We start from the raw sequence: 6,529 nt of genomic DNA on the forward strand, positions 1-6,529 counted from the left end.
CATGATGCGCTCAAGTCGAAGTTGAAGTTCCCATTTCAGAACAGTAGGGGGAGCCACGGGACCGAGATAAACCATTTCCTCGACGATCGTGATCAGGTATTTCCCAAACCAGCCTGCCACCCAGTCAGCCAGCAATCACCTGGTAGGCTACATACATTTGTGAACGTACGTGCACACACATACACACCACGACAGAGCTGAAAATAATCAAGTGATGGAGGAGGAGTGGGCGGCAGCAGCGGGAGAAGCAGCGAATACGACCATTAGAGAAACAAAGAAGGAAAACGACTGTGCGGACCCTTGTGAGAGTAGGTTACCAGTGAAAGTAAGTCAATAGTCCCAAAGCACTGGTAGAAGTCGATGGGATTCCTCACAACCTCTGGGAGGGGATGTTGTCGTTTGTGTTGTTAAAACAATGTCTTCACACTATACCCAAACAGACTTCATGTAGTTTGACTTTGTCAAATGATCATGACGTTTAATATCATGGAAAAAATGTTTCATTCTGAACGTCAAAATAAGTTGCTATGGCTAGGTGAGAAATATTTTTTAAGGATGGCCTCAGAAAGTGATCAGCTAAATGACATCACTTCAGAGATCCCACTTTTAGCTCTGTAGGCTTATTAAACGATGACAAACTATGTGACGTTGTTACGCTTTAACTCTTGCCAAGTGAGCTGTCCACGGTGCTGAAAACACACGCCTATAAAATGGCACCGTGTCTTTTTGCACACTTTGGAAGAACTTCACCTTAATAAAGTGACTAACTTTATATAAGTAAGAGTTAGTTGTTTTTGGTTAAAACGGATGAACAACTTGCTTGCGGCAGCACACATCATGTTCGGCTTTTGACCTAGAACCATTTCTAATCTTTCTTATTAATGACAACAATGACAATAAGCTACTGTAAATGCTTTTAGTCCAGAATATATATATATGTATATATGTATATATATATATATATATATGTATATATGTATATATATATGTATATATGTATATATATATATATATATATATATATATATATATATATATATATATATATATATATATATATATATATATATATATATATTACATCGTGACAGTTTTAACTGCAGTGTCCCTTAACTAATTTGGTGTCAGTGGCAGATAACAGGTAGGAATGTACGTGCAAAAATATATCAGTTATGAAAAGGGAACTTTTCTCTTCTATGAAAAGAAAGAAAGTTACAAAAAAAGAGAAAAAAAAAAACCCCGCACCTTCCGCCCCCTCATGTACAATGCTGGGAATAGTAACAGCACTGTGAGGCTGGGCTAAATATAGCAGCCAGTGAGTGTTAACATGTCAACTTCAGCAGGAGTACAGGGAAGCGGCTGCTGCACGTGTGACCGCTTTGGATGTACACAGTTTTGCTATAAATAATAACCAGCTTTCTCTTTGCAAATGCACTGGTTTATTTAAAAAAAATGCTTGAAATATCCAGATTGCACAAAAAAAACAAAAAAACAAACAACAACCCACAAACACAAACACACGGTCAAATACAGCCTGCGTTCAAGCCACAGATTAGGTTTTATAAGCGATGGAGACATACAGTACATATTGCTTGATTAACACCTCTTCTGCCATTGAAACTGATGGCACAGCCTACCTCAGATGTGCCAGATCTATTTATAACCGTGTTAAAGTGAGGTTTAGGGAAATCACGAATCAGTCAATCATGAATAGCAAAATCACGACCACCCCTCCCTCAACACACACACCCTCCCCCTACCCTCTTCCACCGTGAATCCTAAACGATGATCGTCCTCATCCACTGCCAAGTTTTCCACCGATGAGCGTTAAGATGCTGTTCATGAAGAACGGGTGTAAAATTCAGCTTTTACAAGTCTAACGACCGATGGAGATAGATGGTTTTAAAGAGAGGAGGGTATGAGCATTCATTCATTCATTCATTCATTCAAATCAAGGCCAGGTTTCCAAAGAAGAAACCAGTTAAAATACAATTACTTATAGTTATTCACAGCTGAGGACTCTTGTGCAGCAAAATTCGTTTATTTGCACTATAGACACGCACACGCGCACGCACTTTCTCCATCTACTTTACGTAATCTAGCATGTGAATGTCAAGATACAGAACGGCTCGTGCAGACAGAGGGAGTATTATTTCGTCTATGCACACAGCTCCAAAACCCATACCCAAGGAACACTATGTACTCTATTGTCCCGCGAGACTTAACACTTTGATTACCCCCCCTTCTTCTGACCACCAAACACTCTCCACCCACCCCCGAAAAAAAGCATCCGTGTGAACGAAGGTACACGCGCATAGAATGAACATAATTAATCTAATTTAGAGAACCCACAGAAAGCAAACAAACCAACCAACCAACAAACAGCTGTGGATAGTGCACTAGTTGAACTGGCTGCAGCATTCAACCAGTTTGTCCATTCACAGGCTCTGCGGGAAGAATTGTATGAATGAGTGAGTGAGTGGGAACGGGATGAATGAATGACTACAGGAGGTGATTGAATGAAAAGCAGTGGCAGTGGAGGAAAAAGAACGCAGGAGGGCGTGCATCGCTCCTGTCCCTCTCAGATCCCCACCTTTTTTTTTTCTTTGGTAAAGGGAAGTACGGCAGTCCGGGCAATAACCAAGGATGGAGAACAAACACATACAGTACACACACGAGTGATGCTGGGGGGGGGGGGGGGGGGGGGGGGGGGGGGGGGCTAGTGTGTAAGTGTGGTGGGGAGGGAGTGTGTTTGTGTGGCTGGGGGGATTGTTCTATAAATAGCACTATGGCTCTGCTTTCATTGACATCATTTAGGCAGGAGAGATGGAAAAATAAATAGGTGCAAGGGAGGAGAAGGGAGGAGAGGGCGCAGGGTTCCTTAATCTGTCTTGAAATTCAAACAAAACCTGGCCAGCCATCTCTCTGCACACACACACACATACGCCCACATATATATATATATATATATATATATATATATATATATATATATATATATATATATATATATATATATATATGTATATATATGTGTGTGTGTGTGTGTGTATGTATCAAAACTTCTCTGGGCAGGGCAGGTGGCTGTTAATCTCAAGCTCAGGTCCTCAGAGTCCTGGGAGCATGTTGGCTGTTCATAGGACTGCACTCTTTTGGATGGAGATTTCTGATGTTTCTCCAGGTACCTCTTGGAGCTACTTCTCCAGCATGGGGGATACAGCCCCCTTGATGACCACAGGTACTACTGCTGTTTTAACCTTTCAGGCCTTCTCCAGTTCTTTCTTGAATTCTTCTATTTCTCCGGTTTCTTTTGCTTTTGTTCTTTTAATATTTCCATCTTTGGGGTTGGCTTTATCGATCACTATACCTTTTCTCTGCTGCTTGTCCATGATCTCTATGTCTGTTAGGTTGTTGACCCTCATTTTGTTGGTCTGAATCTGGAAGTCCCATGGGATCTTAGCCCTGTCATTCTCCACTACTTTGTGAGGTGTACATTATACTTTAGACTTCCACTTAGTAAAAACCCCAAAATATGGTACTACATTACTAATTATCAAACGTAAGCCTTGCAGTTGAAATAGGTTAATATTAAAGTTTTGGTGAAAAGAGAACGTGAATTTTTTTTACTTTCATTGTGCATTTGCCTTCTTCTGCGGTCCAATAGTAAACATCAGACCACACCACCCACTGTTTCCTATAAAGATGAAGCCTACAAGTTGCAATGGCAAGCCACAAGGGAAATGGGAGGGGATGTCAACAAATTACCATGGACTTGTGTGTATACAACACACACCCATATTATACAAGCAGAATTCCAAATGGAAAATGCAGGGCTTATCAATACATATTTTTTGTTAGATTGTAATTATATGTTGACATGTTGGTTATTTCAAAAAGGACCAAAGGAGATGGATGAAGTGCAATATGTTGTATAGAAGGAGTGATATTGTCATGTCTTATCAAGACTGTTTTTTCTAAGTTAGTACCCTACATATTTTATCATGAAAGAGGAAAGGACAGTGCAGCCCGTGATCGGAGCATCTTAGTCACACCCTGTTTCCTGAACTCTGTCGTCAGCTTTGGCACTGACCCCTGAATGCTGTGTGACTTCCACTGGTGCTGATGACGTCTCCTGTGATACACGTTTGTTTTCCACCACATCCTGTAAATGCACTCCGCACTGTTCTACAATCTCTGACAAAAAATGCTTGTTTACCCACTACAGTTTTACACAATTGTTTTCATTTCAATCCGATTTCCTGTAACACAGGCTACGTACTCTGAACAGAGGTCATGAGATGGCTGCAGCTGCTGAGCCTCCAAAACAAAGTATTCATTAGCAGACTTACATGATTGTTTGAGCCCAGATTGACACAATCATTCAATCTATCATCTTTATTTTCTGCAGTAACCTTTGCAGGTTAACAGCACATTCAAGTTACTGGACACAGACATTGAGTCTTTCCACTGTGTTGTTGATCACACACTTCCCTTCCACCCTCCTAGCACTCGCAAGGATTTTTTTTGTTTTGCACACTTTTATTCCATGCAAATACCCTGAAAGTAGTACTGAATGGCGTGAGATGAGGCATCTTTTGACATTTGAAATGTTTTATTCTCAATCCAAGAGTCATAAGGCTTAATTCAGTCCTACTAATAAAGTATTTTGCCAAAATATCTCTGCTTTCCCACCACCCACCTCACCACCTCTTTGTCCTTATATACATTTAGGGTCCAGTTTGACCTGTTTTGATATTAGAAAGCAGCACGAATTTTCTTAAAATAATAAGCCAAAGTACTCAAAAAGGGGAAAAAAAACACCCCAAAATGTTGCACTTTCATTCAGGTGCTACAAATTTTTGACCACTGAAAAAGTAATGCATCAAATTTGAGCCATGTATATTTGAGTGAAGATCACCCCAGTTAGCAAGATAGTTGTTTCAGGAAATCTTGAACCTGTGAAAGTATACAGATCCAGCTTGTTTATATCCTTCATTTTGATCTTATTTTTCTTATATTACAGAACACATGCTCACTGCAAGCTTTGCCAAACAATCAACCCGATGAATAATAGCTGTGCATGTATTGATGATAATGTATGTTTTGGCAAAAAGCACAAGTGACTGCTTCTTAAAACTTGAAGCCCCACAGCCACTTGGTATACAAGTAAATCTTACTTTACTTTCTGTGTGTCTACATTTTCAGCCTTGTCAAAGTAATTTAAAAAGTTTATCTTCAGATCAGAACATGTTCAGTACCACAACATAAAATATTACATCAGAAAACATTGTATTCCACTTGAAATCATATTTAAGCAAAATGAACAGCTTTCTGGACTGGAAAGAAATATTCCAGCCATCTAAATATAAAAATCCTCCCTCTTTGACATTTCAACTTCTTAAGAATAAGCTCTACACAATTATCCTCAACATTGGTCAATCATTAGTTTCCTTGTGTTGCCAGCACAGTCCATTCCCGGTGACTCACAGTTTAGATTAATCTTTTCAAACTCAATTTGATGATATCAAGTGGTATGAAATGTTTCAACCAAGATTTGTTTAATTTTTTTGCAACAAATTTAATTTAAAGAGCTGCTCAAAACCAGCATTGGATTCTATACTTATCTGTAAATTTGTTAGTTCTGTCATCTTTTATGTTTTAGCTTTGCCATAGCTTAAAAAAGGCAGCAAATTTAAAATTTTATCTGGAAATGCTCGACTTTGAGGGGCTCCTGCAAGTACACACTCTTTGTGTACTTGCAGGAGTGCCCTGTCTGTCAGGTTAGGATACCTATAGAGAGTTCAGACTCTCTTTGCTTACAGGGTTTGTGGGTTAAATGGGGAAAATGGTTTCACCATAGTCAGCTAGAGGTTGTAGGATATTTTTAGACTGGAAGAGCCAGAGGGACACAGGGAGACAGACACAGAAAGAGAAAAACCTATTTTCAGTGCTTTGACCCAATTACTTAAGTTGCTAGGCTACTTCTTATTGTTCATCACTATCTTCTTCGTATCTTTTTATTTCACAGTCTTGACAAATAACTGTATGTAATTCTGTTCTGATGGAATTATTCTTGCATTTCTGCCTCTTTAAAAGGGCCATAGAGCCAGTAGTTTGCACAGATGATCATGTGTCTGTTTGAGCTTTCCAACCCATCAGGTGGAAATGATGGTTAATAATAATAATAATAATAATAATAATAATAATAATAATAATAAAATCTCTGTATAAAACACCTGATACCTTCAAACCCAACTGCACCAAAAGCCCCAACCCAAGCTACTTTTAAGATCCACCTTGCTCTTCTCGCCAGCTGAATTAATTTGATACTATCTTCGAAAGTTAGTGTTTCTAAGGGATACCTAATGACGGAATGACGTCAATGCAGGTCAATAGCACACTGCCGGAGAAGAGGGCCAGAGAGAGAGAGAGAGAGAGAGAGAGAGAGAGAGAGAGAGAGAGAGAGAGAGAGGCAAAGATAATGGAAAAAAGAAAGGTGGTGGTGGATTTGGTAGTCAAGGTAGCCTAT

Source organism: Telmatherina bonti (genome assembly GCF_933228915.1).
Source record: "Telmatherina bonti genome assembly, chromosome: 2".
In the NCBI taxonomy this organism is placed as follows: domain Eukaryota; kingdom Metazoa; phylum Chordata; class Actinopteri; order Atheriniformes; family Telmatherinidae; genus Telmatherina; species Telmatherina bonti.